This window comes from Tamandua tetradactyla, chromosome 12 (genome assembly GCF_023851605.1).
Source record: "Tamandua tetradactyla isolate mTamTet1 chromosome 12, mTamTet1.pri, whole genome shotgun sequence".
Taxonomy (NCBI): domain Eukaryota; kingdom Metazoa; phylum Chordata; class Mammalia; order Pilosa; family Myrmecophagidae; genus Tamandua; species Tamandua tetradactyla.
The window spans coordinates 26,816,546-26,839,257 of NC_135338.1; the positions used below are offsets into that span (position 1 = coordinate 26,816,546).

At 39.7% G+C, this 22,712-nt stretch overlaps 1 pseudogene; it reads right to left on the bottom strand.

Annotated features, from left to right (window-relative positions):
• Positions 1 to 4,260: 4,260 nt before the first annotated feature.
• LOC143652645 (N-acylneuraminate-9-phosphatase pseudogene) lies at positions 4,261 to 20,873 on the bottom strand (annotated as a pseudogene).
• Between the last annotated feature and the right edge of the window lie 1,839 nt (positions 20,874 to 22,712).

The window sequence follows — 22,712 nt, forward strand, 5'->3', positions numbered from 1 at the left end:
TGATGGCACAACATTGTGAATGTAATTAATAGCACTGGATGATATATTTTATTTTATTTTGGATGATACATTTTAATGTGGTTAAAAGGGGAAATTTAGGTTGTATATAAGGTATTAGAATAAAATTTTTAAAAAAATCCATGAAACTGCACAACAAAAAAGTGAACCTAAGTTAAACCATGGACTACAGTTAATGAAACAATTATTAAAATGTGCTTTCATCAATTGTAACAAAGTTACCACACCGTGCAAGGTGTCAATAATGGGATGGTATACGGGAACTGTTTCAGTTTCTTTGGCTTCTCAAGCAAATATCATGCAATGGGTTGGTTTAAATAATGGGATTTTTTTTTTTGTATGCTGTATGGAGGGGTCACATTTCATTCTTTTTCTATGTGAGTATACCATTATTGCAGCACCATATGTTGAACTTTTGTTTGGTTGTTTGCTTGTTTTGGGGGAAGCACATGGGCCAGGAATTGTACCCAGGTCTACCGCATGGCAGGTGAGAATTCTACCACTGAACTATCTTTGCACTTCCCCAACAACAGGGATTTATTAGGCAACACTCATTAGCTCATGTCTAAAATAAATTTAAGACAATAGTTTTTGGGGGTATATAGCTCCAAACCACCATAGGAACCCTGTATTTGATAGATGAATTGTCTGTAAACCCACAGTCTCTCTACAACAAAACAAAACAACAACAACAAAAGTAGCTAGTGAATAAGGACTGAAATCCAGGTCACTGAACTCCTACATCATTTGAGCTTTCCTGGCAGAGGTGAGGGGCTTGGCTGATCCATAACACACACTTTCCTGCCTGAACTTTTGTTCTTAGGGGTCAGTGATCCAGGGGTTTGGGCTTGGTTTATGTATATGGCTAAGAGCAGGAGGGATAGGAACAAGCCCTGGTCTCACTGGACCTTATCCTCACTAACCCAGCTGTCTGTACAACTGGTCTACCTGGAGGCATCTAATGAAGAGTTGTGGGAAAGTCAGAGCTGGGTCTTCCCAGGGGGCTTTGGGGACAATCTCAAATGTTCCTAAGTAAAATTTTAAAGTATTGTTAAAACAAAACAAAACAAAACAATGCATCGTCCAAAAAGAATCTTGCTATTCTCTTAACCCTCAGGTAAAGAATATAACTAACATTGAATTAAGAATTTCTATATGAGACAAGCAACATGGGGCACCAATGCGTTTGGCAGCCTCCTTGATAGGGGAGCACTTTCTCCTACCTGCCCCATGAGCCACAGAGATCCAGGGGAACCACTTTGTCTCAAGTGAGCTCTTTGGCTAAAGGTTGCCTGGAGCCTTCCCAGATAAGGTTTGCTTCCTCTAAGCTAATTGAACCGTTGTTAATGGGACCTGGATGGAGGGTTTTGACATTTAACTCTTTCTGGTTAGGGCAGTAATAGAATTTTCATTCTCAATCCTCATTTTCAAGGGCTAGTAATTTTATGAGACCATTATGATTTGGGCTGAGATAATTGTTCTCAGTCTAGATGTAAATAGGAAGGAGAAATTTCATCATTAGGTCTGAGAGCTGAAAGGGTCTCTCTTTAGACTCATTTATAACCCAACTGCTCAATATACTAGCCTATAAATAGTCATAAACCTGTGAGCACCAAACAAATAGCAGCTAATTATAGATGGCAAAAACTATTAGAAATGCAAAGAGAAGCTTATAAAATTAAATGGGAAGTTTCAGCATATACATCTCTTTCATAACTAATCATAACTTGGTTAAAAAAAGAAATATAAAAGGAAACACAAAGTTTAAAATTATACAGTTAAAAAAACAAACATATAGATGTATATGATTTTTCAACTACTGAATAGAGAATATGGTTTTTTTTCCCTGTGATAATGAGACATTTTCAAAAAAAAACAATCCTCCAGAACATCAGATAGTTCCATCTCCCTACCCCATATTAGTGACAGACCCTTCCAATAGCAAAAAATTTAGAATCGCATAGTCCAAATAACCCTAAAGAAAAGTATGGAAAGATCAAAGGTGATGGTGGAATTATACATGGAGGATAGGACTTAACAAATGAATATGAATGCTGAATCATTAAATTGATATCTCTTTTAGTCTCCAGTATTTTAGAGCAGCTAGAAGTAAAAACCTAAAATTGTGCAATTGTAACCCATGTTAAAGTCTGAAATATGTTCTACAACTAATTGTGGTGCTGCACTTTAAAATTTGTAGCTTTTTTGTATATATGCTGTTTTTCACCAAAAAAAGTCAATTGTGATGATACAAAAATACTTAAGCCCTCTAGCCTCCTATATTCTAAAGCAGCTTGAAGGAAAAATATGAGACAATTGTATGGTAGCCCATGAGAAACTCTGGGGATCTGTCCTATAATCACTTGTTGCTTTGAAAACTATTGCTTTGTATATATGTTATACTATACAATAAAAAAAGTTAAAAAAAAAAAAAAACAATCCTGTTGTTTGAGATTTGCTTCAAAATAATATTAATGAAACAAGATTGGCCACAAGTTGATCTTTGTGGAAGGTGGAAGATGGTATTCTAGTTTGTTAGCTGCCAGAATGCAGTATACCAAAAACAGAACGGCTTTTAAAAGGGGAATTTAATAAGTTGCTAGTTTACAGTTCTAAGGCTGAGAAAATATTCCAGTTAAAGCAAGTCTATAAAAACGTTCAATCTAAGGTATCCAGGGAAAGATACCTTGATACAAGAAGGCCAATAAAGTTCAGGGTTCCTCTCTCAAGTGGAAAGGCACATGGGTGAACAAGGCATCATCTGCTAGCTTCCTCTCCAGGCCTCTTGCTTCATGAAGCTCCCTCAGGGGTATTCTTCATCTCCAATAGTTGCTGGCTGGTGGACTCTGGTTTTCCTGGCCTCGTGGCTTTGCTGGGCTCTGCTGCGGTGTTCTGAAGCTTTCTCTAAAATACTTCTTCTTTTATAGGATTCCAGTAAGATAATCAAGACACACATAGAATGGATGGACACATATCTCCTTATCAAGTTTTAATACCCACAATTGATTGAGTCACACCTCCGTGGAGATAACCTAATCAAGTTTCCAACCTATAGCACTGAATAGGGATTAGAAGAAACCGTTGCTCCCACAAGATTGATTAGGATTAAAACATGGCTTTTCTAGGGTACATAAATTCTTTCAAACCAGCACAGATGGGTACACAGAGCTTCATATAGTAGTTGCTTGACTTTGGTCCATGTTTGAAAATTGTCTATGTAAAATGTTTTAAAATGGTCAATCATATACTTGTAGTGGTAGTTTAAGCTGTTTTGTACACCAGAAAAGGTCACATTATTTTATTCCATTCTTGTGGGCGGGACCTTTTGATTAGGTTATTTCAATTGAGCTGTGATCTACTGCTTTCAAGGTGGGTCTTAATCCCCTTATTGGAGACTTTATAAGAGGATAAAACACATACAGAAGCTAAGAGATTAAATTAGAGAAGCACCCAGAGAAGCTAAAAGATGATGGAACAGCTAGAAGCTGAAAGCAATGAAACCCAGGAGAGAAGGACCAGCAGATTCTACCATGTGACAGAGGAACCCAAGCGCACTGGTTGCCTACCTTCAGAGTCTAGGTATTGTCCTGCTGATACCTTGGGTTGGACATTCTCATGGCCTAAGATCTGTAAATTCCAAGTTAATAAATCCCCATCATAAAAGCCAACCTACTTCTGGCACATTGTATTTCAGTAGCTTTAGAAAACCAAAACACTTAGCTACAAAGAAAATCTTTGTAAAAATTTAAAAGTAAGAGTTAATGGACCACATTTTCTGATGACAATCCAAGAAAATTAGACATAAAAATGAGCTCCCAAATTCTAACTGTATAGAAATTAAGAAACATAAATAACTATTGGATAAGAGAAGAAATGAAACCTGAAATTAAAAGGTTATCTAGAAACAATAAAAATGAGAATATTTTCTTTCGTTCATTCATTCATTCGCTATGCATTGAGTGCTTATCACATGCCTGGGGCTGTTCTAGGCACAGGAATAGAGAAGTGAACAAGAGAGACAAGGCCTCTCTGCCTGTGGATCTCACATTCTCATCCCATGAACAGTCAGAAAACAAGTAAATGAGTGAACAAATAAATTATCATAGAATGATAGATGCTCCACAGATCAAGAAGGCTAAAGAGGTGGGCAGTCAGGATGGCAGACAGTGGGAGGAATCTGGATGGGGGGGGGGGGCTGATTGGTTTAGCTCAGGTGCTCAGGGAAGCTCGACTGGGGGTGTGTGTGACATTTGACTAGGTTCAGTGAGGCAGGAGAGTAGGTCCAGGAGGTCAGGCATGGAGCTTTCTGAAAAGGGGAAAGGATGTCTTTTCCCCATGTGAGCCCAAAGCTCCCAGAGCTGGACAGAATCTGTGCTCACAACAGTGAGGGCAGCAGGAGTCCTGGGTCTGGGGCTGAGAGACGGACTGTTACTTTGAGCCCCCAGGCCGATTCTGGTAGTGAGACGGCTGCCAGGTGTGTAGGGTGCCTGGAGGTTCCTTTGACATTTATCTGGGGTGTGGTGACACCAGCACCCTGACCAGTCCAGCATCCTGTCCATGGCTACTGGGATGGAGCATATGTCATTGCATTATACTTTATATAATCACTTACTTGTTTCTTCTCTGTCTGCATCTTGAGACTGTGAGCTCCATGGGGACAGAAGACCCTTAAAGGGCAGGTAGGTGTCTCCAGTTCCATGTGATGAGCAAGCGGGCAAGCCCCCTCACCTCCCCTGACACTGTGAGTGCCCTGGGACTCCTAGAGAGGAAGACCAAGTAGGGGTGGGGGATGGTGAGGCTCAGAAGTGGTTAGGTGGTTCTGGCTCTGGGAAAATAGCAAGGCATACTGTGAAATGGGAGACTTGGTTACACATCCAGAATTCTCACAACCACTCTGCAGGGTAGATGATACTGTTCCCATTTTTCAGATGAAGAAGCAGCTCAGAAAGTTCAGGTAATTTGCCCAAGCTCACACAGCTAACCGGATGGCAAAGTGGTCTCCCTCTGGTGCCAAGCCTCTTTCTTTCCTCCCTGCTGCCCTGCTGCACAGCCAGGATGCTTGGCAAACCCAGTTTTGGAATGAGATGGGTTCCCAGTCAGGGGCAGTTGCTAAGGAGATGGGGTAAGATGGTGGAGGAGAGTGCCCAGGGGAGTCGGGTGTGGCTATTGGCTCCCATGAGACACCAGGAACCTTTGAGTAGGTGAGGAGATTTGGGTTAGACCCTGCTTCCTGTGCAGGATGCCATCTTGCCCTAAAACATGGCTATACCTGAGGATCACACAGGAGCTTACCCATGGCCCAGGCCCAAGGGTAAATGCCACTCAAATGGAGGGCGAGTCCTATGAAGTGGGAACCACTAGCCAAGGGGCAGCAGTCTCAGCCTCACCTTCACAAGGGTGAGCACACAGCTGGGGTGTCATCAGATTAGGAAGCCCCAAGCACTGCACCTCACACACAGTAGGTGATCAATCACTGGTTGCTGTTATTCTAATAAAGAGTTAACTTCCTTACAGCAGCAAATTGAATTAGGAGCTGAATTTCCTTCTGGGCTGAGACCAGAATTGTTCTCCAGGGCCAGGGCTGGAGAAACCAGATGAAATTTATTCCTAATGGGGGTTCTGTGGAAACTCAACAAATAGTTCTATCAAATTAGCAGGTCCATTGGACACAAGGGAGCAGATTTCTTCCTGAGCCTGAGCCCTGCCATCCCTCGTCCTTGGAAATCAGATTATGAGGAGGGCAGGGCCAGGGAGGAAAATGAGCTAACACAATTACCAGCCTTAGCTTGTCCATCTCAGCCTAGGAACAGGGCAGGGAGGAGAAAGAACAGAGGGGAAGTCAGAGCCTCCCTCAGGAAATTACAAATCCAGGAAAATGGACATGGCGTGTCCATCCCTACCCCGCTGTGGGGCCTTATCTCAACGACCCATTCCAGCGTCATTGTCTGATCTCTATGCTGTGCTTCTCTAGAAATCAGTGTAGTGACTCCTATTATAGCTACGATGCCATCTGTCTCGGCTTGAATCTCCCTGGTGGATGGAGTGGTTGTTACCTATCAAAGCCTGCTATTCCATTATGGATTGAAAACTGCTGACTGGAGCCAAGATATCATGCATCTGGTCTGGGACTTGCCACATAGTGGCTGTCAGTTCTCGGGAGGTTTGTGGTCCGCGTTTACTCATCTGTAAATAAATGGCGGGCAGGGCTCGATGATGTCTAAGGCCCATGGCAGGCATTTGTGCTGGTTTCTCAGGTTCATCCACTGTTTCCCATTGTGAGACAAGTTGTGACTTTCCAGGTGGGGTCTGACTTATGAAGGCCAATATCAAGCACGGCCTCAGGAGTGGGTATGGGGCACTTCCGTGTCCATGTGCTCCTTGCAGAGCTGCCACTCAGTGATTGCAGGAAGCTGCTCGCCCTGACTAGTGACAATGGCTACCCCACCATCATGGAGGAAATGAGCCTGAGAACTCTAGAGTCCTGAAAAAACTTTAGGCCACTTTATTATAGACTTTTCAGTTATGTCATCTGCCAAGAGATCCCCATGATTATTCCATCCACTTGGAGCTGTATTTTCTGTGGCTTTCACCACCAGCTCCCAATGGGCAGAGACTTCTTTCAGGTTGAAAAGTGCTGGGATTCCTGAATGGAAATTGGCCTCTCTGTTATTTCAACCCAATGATTTGTAGTCCCACCCTATGTGGTTCCCCATTGGACATACTCACTCTGTGTCTACAAGAAAGGAATCTGTTTGGAGATTCCTCTCACCTCCCAGCTACATCAGTAAGCAGAAGGGATAGGAATTTTTCTAGGTCATAGAGCAGAAGCCTGTCCACAGAAAATAACTCTAAGGGCAGAGAAAGTAAGTTCCATAACTCAGCTTACTGAGCCAATACATTCCCTTTTTACTGCTGCCAATTTGGGTTCCTATCACTTGCAAACAAAAAAACCCATAAAACCATTTTATCCTTCTTTTTAAATATCTAACATTGAATCTAGCACGTAGTAGAAGCTCAATAAATGTTTGCTGACTAGATAACTAAAATTGTAAATTTACTTTTCATGATTTAGACCCTTTCTGAAATTTTGCCAAATTTTGGGTTGTCTGTTTGGAGGTGCATGTTAGATCTGAGAGGCAAATTCAGCAAACATCTACTAGGCACCATTTGTGTTAGGTATAGTGCTAGGTGCTTTCACATGTTACTTTACTTACTACCCCAAAGTATTCTATTTACCTTTTTTATTTCTATCATTTTTAAAATTTTAAGATTATTCTAAAATAAACATATTAATGCAATCATAGGTCTATCCCAAGATCTCTTAAAAATCATTATCTTCTGCAATAACCCACCCAGAAAGTAGAAAATCATAAAGTTCTTCCCTAAAGAAGGATGCAAATGGAGTGTAATATTGCATTACTGCCCCATTCAGAATACAAACTGAAGACAATAAATCAAGTTATTTCATTTTTTTTTCTCGCTAGATCACCTTTGTTAAAGAATGGCTCACCTAATATCCCAGATCTATCTTGTTGAAATTTGCCATCATAACCTAGGAGTGCTGAGCCTTCACCACTTAGCATAATGAATGTGAAGTTTCTTACCACCATTCTGTGGGATTGTTAAAAGGATAGTCCCTCGGCATCAAATATCAATCAATTACAGAAGCCATGCAGATCATTTTTTTTTTTTTGCCAAAATCCTCCAACTTTAAATAGCTTTATATAATATAGCTAAAAGATAATCAAGGTCATGTGGGTGTCAAACCTGGAAGTACACGAACATACCCTGTGCAAATGTTCTGCTTCATAGCAACAGCACCCTTGGATGAATAAGGATACAATTACATTAAAAAAAAAATCAAGAGTGTCTATCTGAGACTCCATAAAAGTCTCACTCATTAAGATTATTTTTTAGAAATCTATAACCTCCAGGCGCTCCTTGGACCAGATAAGCCCTGGAACCCAGAGTCAGAGTCACCAGTCTCCTCAAGAGCATTAGCATTAACCAGTTGCACCCCCTACCCATAATGTTGACACCCCTTTTTCAACATGAAGAAGTTGGAATGGTCACTGCCCAAATATCCCTAAAGACTGGGAGAAGGATCAAAGGAGAAGGAGGGGTTCTAATAGAGAAGATAGGATTTAACAGATGAGTATGACGATTGAATCATTATACTAATATTTCTTTTTAGTCTCTAGTGTCTTAGTGCATCTAGAAGGAAATATCTGAAATTGTGGAGCTGTAACCCATACCACACATTGAAGTTTGTTCTATAATTACTTGTTAGAATATACTTTGAAATTTACTGCTTTTTGTTATATATGTGATATTTCACAATAAAAAATGCTAAAAACAAAATCAAGAGTGAGAAGTAAACCAACAGGGCATTCATACAATGGCAGAGAATGTTGTTCTGGGTGGAAGACAGAAAATGACTGGCTAAAGAAATAGGTTCACATATGAGCATAATCTAGAATTTCATTCTCTGAATCTCTATCTTGAAGGATACATAGTTATTATATATCCCCAATATACAGTAGAAACTAGTAGTTTCTTAAACAAAGAGTTAAAAAAAAAATCACCAAAAAACTACCTAAATCATACAGTACTTTTTCCCTTGATTAACCATGTTACTCCAAGTATGGATGATGAAATCGGGAGACTGTCTATCTTAATGGTCTGGAGAGGAAGGACCACTTTCTGGTTGCAAGATGTGTTGCTATGAAGCCATTAATTATTCGGCTGGAAGTGAACCCTGAATTGGATACAGAAATTTGTTAAACACTGACGTATTTCTGAAAATGTGAAAACCATGAGATTTCATTCAGATGGTAACTCTAAGAACAGTCACTTGCTAGTATGACGCTATTATGGACCCCAGAAAAGCCATGTCCTTTAATCCTCATTCAATATTGCTGGGTGGGATCTTTTTTATTGTTTCCATGGAGATGTGACCCACCCAATTGTGGGTGGTACCTTTTGATTAGATGGTTTCCATGGAGATGTGTCTACACCCATTCAAGGTGGGGTTGTTTACTGGAGCCCTTTAAGAGGGAAACATTTTGGAAAAAGTTCAGAGCTAACAGAGTCCACACAGCCAGAGACCTTTGGAGGTGAAGAAGGAAAACATCCCCGGGGGAGATTCATGAAGCTAGAAGCCAGGAGAGAAAACTAGCAGATGTTACCATGTGCCTTTACAGCTGACAGGTGTTTTGGACCCATCAGCCTTTCTTGAATCAAGATGTCTTTCCCTGCATGCCTTAGTTTGGACATTTTCATGGCCTTAGAACTATAAACTTGCAACTTAATAAATTCCCATTTTTAAAAGCCATTCTGTTTCTGGTGTATTGCATTCTGGCAGCTTACTAACTAAAACATCACTCAAGTATTAAAATGACACCGTGGTAATTGTTCCTTGCAAACCTAATTTTCTATTAGTTTTCATCATATGGGGTGTAAATATTCAGTCATCAGAGAACAGACTGGGAGGCTGCACAGTTGGGCTGCACTGAGGCTATTCCACCCTTAGGGACCCACAGAAGGAAAATGACTGCTGGTCATGTGGCTTTTACTTATGTCAGCAGGACAGTCTAGTGTCTTAAACCCTAGTATGTACCTGGGAAAAGAAAGTAAAAATACTTCCAAAAGAGGTCAGAGGCTCATTCTGGAAAGATGTCAAAATGTCATGGAAAAGCTCTTCATTTTTCCCAAACTTAATAAACTATTTTTTTACATTCTTTATTGTAAATATCACATACATATAAAAAAGCAATAAATTTCAAAGTACATTGTAACAAATAGTTATAGAACAGATTTCACAGTTTGGTATGGGTACAGATCCACAATTTTAGGTTCTTCTTTCTAGCCGCTCCAAAACACTGGAGACTAAAAGAAATGCCAATGTACTGATTCAGCAGTCATATAGATATATTTTTTGTTGAATCCTATCTTCTCTGTAATATTACTCTGAAAGTCTTTTAGGTGCTCCAGGCTGACATACTGACTTTGTTGCCTCTACTTTGTAAGACAGCAGGTAACTCTAGCACAGAAGGAACTATATAATAGCATATGGGGTAGGGGTGATTCCTGTGTGATTTTTCCATTTTTGTTTATCCAGACTGTTGCTCTCAGCCCAATATTGAGGTCTCCTTGTATATCAGTTTCTAGAGTGTCACCAAACATCACACAGTCACCAGGCTTGACTCCCAGATCATGGCAGTAATAAAATATGGAAGGTGCCGGTTTCTCCTCTTTCTGCTCTCTGCCTACAGCAATAGTATCAAAAAGGACTGACAGACACAAGCCTCAATCTCTCCCTCTGGGTCTGTCTGTCTCCATTCTTCATGGAAGTAAGGGAACCCCTTTCAAAGTTCGGTGAGCATGGCTTTGATGTCTTCTGCTAATGACATATGCTTTAAGAGTGTAGATTTCCACAGGAACTAACATTTCTCAGCCACTTTCCTTTTGGCTGCACCGCCCTCTGTTTCCTGGCTTGCTTCTTCCCAATGTGAAGTCCTTAGATCAGCAATGCATGTCTTGGAGGGATCAAAGCACTCACTGCTGGGTCTAACTTCAGCTTTATCACAGATGATTTCAATCTTTTCCTTGTAATGGTGTTTTGTCTGTCAGAGCTTTATCACCTTCAAAATGCGCTTCGTACTCTCCCAGGTCTTACTGATGAGCATGTTGTTTAGGTCAAAGAAAACAACTCACAACCTGCTCAGCCCCGTCCGACAGCCATTAGCCTCTCACCCCAACATGCTGATGATACCCACACATGCGCAAGATGGGCCCTATTTACTTTTATTTTTTTAACATTTTAAAGTTCTGTATAACATACATACCAAAAAAGCAATAGATTTTAAGGTACAATTTTAACAAGTAGTAGAGAAGATTTCAGAGTTTGGTATGGGTTCCAGTTCCACAATATCAGCTTTTCCCTTCTACCTGCTCCAAGACACTGGAGACTAAAAGAAGTATCACTCTACTCACTCAGCAGTCATACTGTTTTGTTAAATCCTAGCTTCTCTGACTCCTCCTTCTCTTTTGATCCTTCTCCCAATCTTTAGGAATATTTGGGCCATGCCCCTTCTAACTTTTTCATGTTGAAAAGGGGTGTCAGCAATATGGGATGGGGGATGGAACTGGTTGACGTTCTTGGAAAGGCTGTCTCCTTTGGGTTTCAGGACTTATCAGGCCTAGGAACCATCTGAAGGTTTTAGGTTTCTAAAATGCAAATTTAGTATGTGCAACTTTTATAGAATCGCAGATAGAGCCCTGGGTGTTCTTTAGGATGATATTGGTTGGGGATTGGCAAACAGTGGCAATTAGAAATATCTAGCTTAAGCTTGCATAACAGTAGCCTCTTGACTCCATTAAACTCTCTTAGCCACTGATATATTTCTTTTCCCCCTTTTGGTTCAGAAAGCATCATGGATCCCAGAGAGCCAGGGCCAAGCTCATCCATGAGAGTCATGCCCCATGTTGCCAGGAAGATTTTTACCCCTGAATATCATGTCCAACATTGGGGGGAAGATGTTGATTTTCCTTGCAGAGTTGGGCTTAGAAAGAGAGAGAGAGAGGCCGCATTTGAGCAACAAAAGAGGTTTCCTAGAAGCAATTCCCAGGCATAATTATAGGTAGTCTTAGCTTCTCTCCTACAAAAAAAAGTTTCATAAGGGCAAGCCTCAAAATCAAGGGCTAGGCCTATTTTATTGGGCGTCCCTAATGTTTGGGAGGGTATCAGGGATTTCTGAGGTGGGAAAGTTTAATAGCTCCATATTTTTTCTCCAGTCCTTCAAGGGACTCTACCAATAGTTTTTAAATATCAGCCCATCATAGTCTGGGATGTATCCAGTTATTACATTACAGAATTATAAGGCATCATTCCCATTCTAAACTCCATGTGTTTGGGTTGTTTAAATGAGCTATCCAGAAAGGTTTAGACTGTTTTACAGAAGATTTAGATTCTAGACACAAAAAAAATTCTCTGCTTTTGCTCTCATATAGTAGGTGAAGCTCTAGAATACATACCCTATCATCCTTTGCCCTGTATTCTGATCTACCTTAGTTCCAACCAAATTGGCTTCCTTTTTACCTCTAATTGAAACCTGACCTCTTTTTCAGTTACTTTAACAGTTGTTGTTTGTTGCAATGCTGATTTTCAGAGCTGCAGAACTCCAGTTCTGAGTCTTAGGTATCAAACGGGCTCCCAAAGTTCCAACTTATACATATATGCTCAGCATCTTAGACTCTAGAAATACACTTACAATTCCAGACTAAGTCTGGCTGCTATAAGAGCTTACAATCTTAATTTTCTTTTAAGTATTTTCAAAAAGAGACATTCCATATTTGTTCTTTTGTTTCTGGCTTATTTTGTACAACACAGTGTCCCCAAGGTTCATTCACTTTGAGTGCCTCACAACTTCATTTCTTTTTGTAGCCGCACAATATTCCAACATGTGTATACAACACAGTTTGCTCTGCTTCTCAGTCATTGTATTGCAGCCCCTCCATATATTGGGCAGAATGGATAATGTTCAACATAAACAATTTATGTCTTACAGTGTCCTCACTTAGTTGTACAAACACCAGCACTCTCAATTTTAGACAATTTTCATTGGTCCAAAGAGACAAAGAGCTGATAAACAGCCTCACCACATATCAAATAGAAACCTCCCCTTATCACTTATCTCTTCCCCCACCCAGGTATTTACCCCTGGTATTGCTGTGGTACTGTTGATACAGCATGCAATATTAGTTTTTCCCCTATACCCCTCTATTGTTGACTCTTTGTACAAAATCAAAACTTTGAAGTTGTTCATATAAAAACTTATTTATAACTGTAGAGTTAATTGGTGGGATACATGACTCTATACAACCTCTTTCAATCCTATACAACTTGAATGTGGCAATGTTACTTACAACCCTACTAATGAACTATCTTTACTTCTATCCAATCCCTTACATTTAAGTTCAACCTCATTCAACCATTCACCCATCTCTTGCTTCTGTGTACCTCTAGATTCTCTATATTCTACATTGTAAGCCTCTGAGTTTACCTTTATCAGGGTCATAATAGGGAAATCATACAGCATCTGTCCTTTTGGGTCTGGCTTATTTCATTCAGCATTATGTCCTCAAGGTTCATCCATGTTGTCATATGCTTCAGGACATCATTTCATGTTACTGCTGCATAATATTCTATCATATGTATATATCACATTTTGTTTATCCACTCGTCTATGGATGGGCATTTGGATTGTTTCCATCTTTTGGCAATTGTGAAAAGTGCTGCTATGACCATCAGTGTGCAAACATCTGTTTGTGTCACTGTTTTCAACTCTTCTGGGTATACACCAAATATTGGTATTGCCAGGCAATAGGACAACTCGATATTTAGTTTTCTGAGGAACCGCCAAATTGTTTTTCACAGTGGCTGTACCATTATACATTCCCACCAGCAAGGAATAAATGTTCCACCTTCTCGATATCCTCTCCAACATTTGTAGTTTCCTGTTTGTCTAATAGCAGCCATTCTAATAGGGGTGAGGTGATATCTCATTGTAGTCTTGACTTGGATTTCCCTTACAGTTAATGAAGATGAGCATCTCTTCATGTGCTTTTTTTAAAAAATATGTTTTATTGTGAAATATAACATCTATACAGAAAAGCAATAAACTTTAAAGTACATTGTAACAGGTAGTTATAGAACAGATTTCAGAGTTTGGTATGCATTACTGTTCACAATTTTTGGTTTTTCCTTCTAGCTGCTCTAAGACATTGGGAGACTAAAAGAAACATCAATATAATGATTCAACAGTCATATTCATTTGTTAAAAGCTATCTTCTATGTTATAGGTCCTCCTTCTCCTTTGATTCTTCTCCCAATCTTTAGGGGTATTTGAACTGTGCCCATTCTAACATTTTTTATGTTGGAAGGGGCTATTCATAATATGGGGTAGGGAGATGGAACTGTTGATGTTCTTGGAGAGACTGGCCCCTCTAGGTTTTGGGACTTATTTGATCTCGGAACTATCTGGAGGTTGTAGGTTTCTGGAAAGTAATCTTAGTACGTGAAACTTTTGTAGAAGCTCAGATAGAGCTCTAGGTGTTCTTCAGGGTTAACAGGAATGTTTTTGTTTAGGGTTTGGCAAATCATAGTAATTAGCAATATCTAGCTGAAGCTAGCATAAGGGTAGCCTTTGGAATAGTTGCTCGACGCTATTTGAACACTCTTAGTCACTGATACCTTTTTTGTTATATTTCTTTTCCCCTTTTTGGTCAGGAAAGTGTTGTCGATCCCACAATGCCAGGGCCAGGCCTGTCCATGGGAGTCATATCCCATGTTGCCAGGGAGTCTTCATATGCTTTCTAGCCATTTGTATTTGCTTTTTGGAAAAATGTCTATTCATATCCTTTTCCCATTTTATAATTGGATTGTTTATTCTTTTATTGTTCGCTTATATCATTTCTTTATGTACACAAGATATCAAACCTTTGTTCAATATGTGGTTTCCAAATATTTTCTCCCATTGAGTTGGCTGCCTCTTTACCTTTTGACGAAGTCCTTTGAGACACAAAAGCTTATGATTTTTGAGGTGTTCCCATTTATCCATTTTTTCTTTCATTGCTTGTGGTTTAGGTACAAAGTTTAAGATGCTACCTCCTATTACTTAGTCTTGAAGATGTTTCCCTATATTTTTTTCTAGGAGTTTTATGGCACTGTCCCTTATATTTAGACCTTTGATCCATTTTGAATGGGTTTTTGTATAGTGTGGAAGGTAGGAGTCCCCTTTCATTCTTTTGGCTATTGATATCCAGTTCTCCTGTGTCCATTTATTGAAAAGACTATTCTGTCCCCATTCAGTGGATGGGGGCCTTGTCTAAGATCAATTGATCATAGATTTGGTGGTCTATCTCTACACTCTTGATTCAATACCATTGCTCAATATTCCTATCTTTATGCCAGTGCCACGCTGTTTTGACCACCATGGCTTTATAATAAGCTTTAAAGTCAGGAAGTGTTAATTCTCCCACTTTGCTCTTTTTTTTTTAAGGCTATTTTTTAGCTATTTGAGTCTCTTTCCCTTCCAAATAAATTTGACAATTAGTTTTCCAAGTCTTCAAAGTAGGTTGTTGGAATTTTGATTGTTATTGCATTGACTCTGTACATCATTTTCGGTGGAATTGACATCTTAATGATATTCGACCTTCCTACCCATGAGCAGGGAATGTCTTTCCACCTATTTTTATTTTATTTCTTTTAGAAATGTTTTGTGGTTTTTTATGTACAGGTTCTTAACATCCCTGGTTAAGTTTATTCCTAGATAGTTGAGTCTTTCAGTTGCTATTTTGTATGGAATTTTTTTCCTTAATTATTTCCTCAGTTAGGTCATTATTTGTAGTATAGAAACATTACTGATTTTTGTACATTAATGCTGTATCCCACCACTTTGCTGAAATGAACTCAAGTAACTTTGTTGTCAATTTCTCAAAGTTTTCCAAGTATAGGATCATGTCATCTGTAAAAAATGAAGTTTTACTTCTTCCTTTCCAATTTGGATGTCTTTTATTCCTTTTTCCCGCCTGATCACTCCAGCCGGACTTCTAGTACAATGATGAACAATAATAATGACAATGGGCATCCTTGTCTTGTTCCCGATCGTAGGAGGAATGTTTTCTATTTCTCACCATTAAGTATGAAGCTGGCTATGGGTTTTTCATATACGCCCTTTATAGTGAGGATGGTTCCCTTGATTCCCACCATTTGAAGTGTTTTTATCAGGAAAAGTTTTTTTTTTTTAATCAAAAAGTGATTTTGTTGAGTGCTTTTTCAGCATTAATTGATATGATCATGTGACTTTTCCCTATCAATTTGTTAATGTGCTTTATTACACGGATTGATTTTCTTATGTTGAACCAATCTTGCATTTCTGGTATAAACCTCACTTGGATGTTATGTATAATGCTTTTAATATGTTGTTGGATTTGATTCACTGGTATATTGTTGAGAATTTTTGCATCTATGTTCATTAGGGATATTGGCCTGTACTTTTCCTTTCTTAGAGCATCTTTTTCTGTTTTTGGTATTAAAGTGATGTTGCTTCATAAAATGAGTTAGATAGGCGGGCCGCGGTGGCTCAGCGGGCAAGAGTGCTTGCCTGCCATGCCGGAGGACCCCGGTTCGATTCCCGGCCCCAGCCCATGTAAAAAACAAACAAACAAACAAAATATAATAAAAATAAAGATGTTTCCCTTTCTTCCTCCCTTCCTTCCTTCCATCCTTCCTTCCTTCTCTTTCTTTCCTTCCTTTCAAAAAAAAAAAAAATGAGTTAGATAGTATTCCTTTTTCATAAAATTTTTAGAAGCATTTGAGCAGGTTTGGTGTCAGTTTTTTTTCTTGAATGTTTGATAAAATTCCCCTGTGAAGCTGTCTGACCCTGGGCTTTTCTTTGTAGGGAGAGTTTTGATGACTGATTGAATCTTTTACTTGTAATTGGTTTGTTGAGATCTATTTCTTCTCGAGTCAGTATAGGCTGTTTGTGTTTCTAGAAATTTGTCCATTTCATCTAAGTTGTCTAATTCATTGGTGTATTGTGATCTGTGATAACAACCCCCCTCTCATTTAAAAAAAATTTTTTATTGATAAGACAACATACAAGCATATACATTCTTTTTTTTTTTTACCTTCGTTATATTTAATAAAAATACAGCAACCATTTCAAGTAAAAGGAATAAGTAGTAAATTTCAAAGAGGAATAGTAAGACAGTGGCGATGGTTATGGGAGTAAGTGCTAACACTTGTTGAACGTCCCGAGGAGGGGGTGTGGGGAAGTAGTTCCTGATGCCCTGGGCTCTGTCCCCACCGTTCCCATCAGACAACATTGGGGCGCTTCTCCTGGTCGTGGGACCCCCGAGATTGGTTCTCTGACTCTCCTGAGATTCCATGAGTGACTTAAAATGGCCTAGAAAATCCCTTTTCTGCTTAAACCAAACAAAGGAGTTTCTGCAATTAATTTTTCTATTTGTCCCACTTTCTGTTGCTTTTCTCCTTTCTGGTTTTCTTCTGGAGTGACTGAGTTCTTGACACCTTCTCCTTTTTGCCGGCTTGGAAGTGATGCCCTCTGTTTCTAGTGTTTTGGAGGTTACTCCTAAAAGCACGTTAACAAAGCCCGAGGTTAGTCAAGAGCGCTGGCGCCCTCTCAAACCATACAAGACCTCAGAACTTTTTTATTGTTGCCCCCTGTGCTGGTTTGAAAGGATTTATGTACCCTAGAAAGTCATGCTTTAATCCTAATCAATTTTGTGGGAGCAACAGTTTGCGCTAATCCCTGCTTGCACTACAGGCTGGAAACTTGATTAGATCATCTCCACGGAGATGTGACTCAACCAGTTTTGGGTCTTGAACTTGATTAGATGGTGACGTGTCTCCACTCATTATACATGGGTCTCGATTAGTTTACTGGAATCCTATAAAGGAACATTTTTGGAGAGAGTGCCTTTTTTGAGAATGAGAAGAGAGCCACAGAGCCACAACGTTGTAGAAGGATGAGAGAATGAAAGGGTCCATCAGCCAGTGAACTTGGGCGATGAAGAAGGAGAATGCTCCCAGGGTGCTACGTAAAGCAAGAGGCCTAGAGAGAAAGCTTGCAGACATGGCCATGTTTGCCACAAGCCCTTCCAGCTGAGAGAGAAACCCTGAACGTCACTGGCCTTCTTGAACCAAGGTATCTTTCCCTGATGCCTTAGATTGGACATTTCTATAGCCTTGCTTTAATTGGGACATTTTCTTGGCCTTAGAACTATAAGCTTGCAACTTATCAAATTCCCCGTTTTAGAAGCCATTCCATTTCTGGTATATTGCATTCCAGCAGCTAGCAAACTAGAACAGCCTCCTCTTCAGTTTTCAGTGGTTTTTCCCCTCCAAGAAGCATATACATTCTTAACATACAAATACTTATACATGATGTACAATCAATGGCTCACAATATCATCATATCTCCTCTCATTTCTGATTTTGTTGATTTGTGTCCCCTTACTTTTTTTGTCAGCCTAAGCAAGGGGTCTATTTATTTTTATTGATTTTCTCAAAGAACCAAATTTGGTTTTGTTGATTCTTTCTATTGTTTTTTTGTTGTTCTCCAGTTTGTTTGTTTTTTATTTCTGCTTTAATCTTTGTTATTTCTCTTCTTCTATTTGCTTTGGGGTTAGTTTGCTGGATCCTATTTACTTTTATGCCTATTTCCCAGATAAGAAACTCTCTGAGAAACACAGAGAAGTTAAGCAGCATTTCAATATCACAAGGGTAATATCGGCAAAGCCAGGAATAAACACACTATTGACTGATAATAAATTTATGGCCAATTAACAGACTGGTCTGAATGCAGCTAGCTGACTGTTCGCCACTGGATTCACCTTTGAGTCAGTTGCCAGGGAGTCCTTAGCTGGTGCTGTATTTTCAAGCCTGAGGACCAGAGGCAAGTGGCTGCCATCTGAGGGCAATGGCCCCTGGCAGGGTTAAGGTAGGTGAATCCCACTCAGTTCCTATATGAAACCAGAAGCACAGAGAGGAAGCACCAAAGGGTACCCCACGTGAGGGTCCTCTCCCTCTCTTCTGTTTTTCTCTTTTAAAAAAAAAAAACATTTTTAATAGCATATAATTCACATACCATAAAATTCACCCATCTCTAAAGGATGATATCATCCATATTTGAAAACTTCAACTTCTGTATGAGACTAAAAGGAGAGACGTTCATTTGGTGCAAAATTTATATTCTTGGTAGTACATTTCCTAATTTAACTTGTGTGGTCAGTTTAATTGAACACCATACGTACATGGAATATTGAATAGGGCATGAGATTTTGTTGGTTTGTCTGGGTTAATGTGATGCCCCAATGAATCCCAGAGTAATTTGGACAGTGAATAAAGAAGAATTTGCAAAGTCCCCTTAGGGGAATGGTGAGAAGGGGAAATATTCAACTTCCCCATTTGGAGAATTTCTGATATTCTTGTAAGCAGTGGGAACAACCGAATCAATAGGCCAAGCTCTCAATCTTGGGGTTTGCCCCTATGAAACTTATTCCTGCTAAGGACAGGCTAAAGCCTCCTTAAAATTAGGCCTAAGAGTCACCCCTGAGAATCTCCTTTGTTGCTCAGATGTGGCCTCTCTCTCTCTCTAAGCTGACACAGCAAGTGAACTCGCTGCCCTCCCCCTCTCTACATGGGATTTCCAGGGGTGTAAACCTCCCTGGCAACATGGGACAGAAATCCTGGGATGAGTAAGGACCTGGTATCAAGATTGAGAAAAGCTTCTTAATCAAAAGGGGGAAGAGAGAAATGAGACAAAATAGTATCAGTGGCTGAGAGATTTCAAACAGAGTCGAGAGGTTATCCTGGAGGTTATTCTTACACATTATATAGATATCCTCTTTCTAGTTTATGGTGTACTGCAGTGGCTAGAGGAAAGTACCTGAAACTGTAGAGCTGTGTTCCAGTAGCCATGTTTCTTGAAGATAATTGTATAATGACATAGCTTTCATAGTGTTACTGTGTGATTGTGAAAACCTAGTGTCTCATGCTCCTTTTATCTAGGGTATAGACAGATGGGTAAAAAATATGCATAAAAATAAACAAATACTAAGGGGACAAGGGTTAAAATAAATTGAGTAGATTGAAATACAGTGAGAGAGAAGGGAAATGGGTATGGTATGTTTTTTTTTTCTTTTGCTAGAGTGACGCAAAAAAATGATCACGGTGATGAATATACAGTTATGTGATGATATTGTGAGCCATTGATTGTACACCATGCATGGAATGTTTGTATGTCAAGAATATATGTTTGTATGTTAAGTTTTTACAATAAAAATACTGTTTTAAAAATTCACCCATCTAAAGTATACAATCCAGAGCGGGCCACAGTGGCTCAGCAGGCAAGGATGCTTGCCTGCCATGCCAGAGGACCCGGGTTCGATTCCCGGTGCCTGCCCATGTAAAAAAAAAAAAAAAAAAAAAAAAAAATTTAAAGTATACAATCCAATGTTTTTTTTTTTGTTTTTTTTTTTTGAGTTGTACAACCATCACCACAATCTAAGTTTAAAACATTTGCATTGACCAAAAGACAAACTCCATAGTCATTGGTTGGCACTTTCTCTTTCCCCCCAGAACCCACAGCCCTAGGCAACCCCTGCTTTCTGTCTCTATGATTTGCCCATTCCATATAAATGAAATCACATAATATATGGCCTTTTGTGTCTGGCTTCTTTCATGTAGCATACTATTTTCAGGTTTCATCTATGTTGTAGCATGTATCAGAACTTCATTCCTACTTATTGACGAATAATGTCCCATGGTATGGGTATGCCACATTTTGTGTACCCGTTCATCTGTTGATGGATACTTGGGTTGCTTCCACCTTTAGACTACTGTGAATAATGATGCTATGAACAATGGTGTACACGTTTTGTGTGGTCCCTTCTTCCCTTGGTTTATTCACTTACTCATTCCTACTCTCCACTCTCATCCTCCTCCCCACATAGCCAACAGTTCCAGTGTATATAATAGGTATCCTTTGTTTTATGTGTTTATGAAAAATGTGCAGTGCTCTTTTGTGTTTGTGCATTTTAAATTTATGTGCATGGTACAGTGATAAAGTTCTTATTCTGCTCACTCAGCCCTGTGTTTTTAGGCTCCATCCATGCTTCCACGCACACATCTGATCCATTACTTCCGATCGTGGTATGGACTCTCAGTTGAGCCTCTACCACATTTTGTCCATCCACTCCCACAGGGATACCTTATTGACCCCAGCTTCCTGCTGCCACACAAACCCACAATGAACATCCTGGTACATGTCCCCTTTAGGACCTTAGTGAGAAATTTAGAACATATATCCAGGAGTCACAGAATATGTGTACTTACTTTGAGTAGTGGTGAAAACAGTCCTTCCTCTGCCAGTGGGAGACAAGGTTGGAGACCAAAGGAGGAGATGGCAACGGTTGTTTTCATCCATTTTCTTCTACAGAAACAATAGCTAAAATATACACTCACCATCCAGCTTTGCAAGGCTTCAGGACAGGAAGAACAAGACAAGCTTTGCAAGGCTTAAAGGACAAGAACATGGCTCCTGAAGGATAGGGATAGGCTCTCTTTTTATTTTAAGTCTCACGTCACTAAGTTTCTAGAACACCGATTGTCTTCAAACATTTTGGTCTCATAAAGTAAGGGCAGGCTTTATCCTCATGGATTAAAATTTTGAAGGGAAACTACTGTTTTAATAACTTCCTTTTGCTCATGGGGTGCGAAGTCCTTTGACTCAGTAATGAATGTTTTTGTGTTTTCTAACTAGGCATGAAGTGGCTGCAAGGGAATTGGGTCAGTGCTTCTGGCTTCTCAAAACTCCTCTGGCACTCAAGAACACCAAGGAAAGAAAAGGAATGGAAAGATTCAAATGATTAGATGGGAATTTTTTTTAACCTCTGACTTCTGCGTGGCTTTCTAGAGAGATTAAAATCTTTTTGGATAGAGGGATCTGAGAAATTTCTTCCCTGGGGGTAGATCTTATGGGGTCTCCTGAAGAGGTGCAGTTTTCTTTCTTCCTACTCTTCCTTTTGAAATTTTTTTATTTTTAAAAATTTTTATTGTGGTAACATATATACACAACATAACACTTCCTGACACTATTTTCAAGTATACCATTCAGTGCTGTTAATTATATTTACAGTGTCCCAAAGATACTGTTTAAAAAATTATAGTGACATACATACAACATAAAATTTCCCATTTTAGCCACTTTCAAGCATACTATTCATTGGCATTAATTACATTCACAATGTTGTGCTACTATCACCACTATCCAATACTAAAACTTTTCCATCACCCAAAACAGAAACTGTACCCACTGAGCATTCTCTGTACCCTACTCCACCCTTACCTCCCACCCCTGCCCTGGAAATCTACACCCTACTTTCTGTCTCTATGAATTTGCATATTCTAGTTATTTCATATAAGCAAAACCATACAATATCTTTCCATTTGCATCTGGTGTATTTCACTCAGTATGGAGTCTTCAAGGTTCATCCACACTGTTCCATGTATCAAAACTTCTTTCCTTGTTACAGCTAAATAATATTCCACTGTATGGATATGCTGCAGTTCTGTTTATCCATTGCTCTGTTGATGGACTCTTAGGCTGCTTCCCACCTCTTGGCAAATGTGAATAATACTGCTGTGACATCGGTGCACAAATATCTGTTTGAGGCCCTGCTTTCAATTCTTTGGCAGTATACCTAGTAGGTATACCATGACTTACCCAGAGCTTGTGCTACATCCCTTTATCTCATATCCAAGGTGCCTCTTTTTATATACCAGATCAGAGGTGGGGCTGTGGGGGTGGGGGTGGGGCGGGTAGAGGACATTAGAAGTCTTTTGTCACGAATCCATTTATATGTCCTCATTTTGGTCTTCTAAGTTAGAATTCCTCATCATTGTCTTTTCTTTTATAGTGAACAGGGCAGCGTGTGGACAGTCCCGTGAAGTTACTGAAAGGGCAGGCAGCTGGGAGGGAGAAAGGTGGCTGCAAGACTGCCTAGGACTCCCTCCAACTCCTGCCACATCTCTCACTCTTCTGACCCCACCCAGCTTCTGGGTTTTAAATTCTAGTTATTTGGAGCTGCTTCTGTGGCTGGCTTTA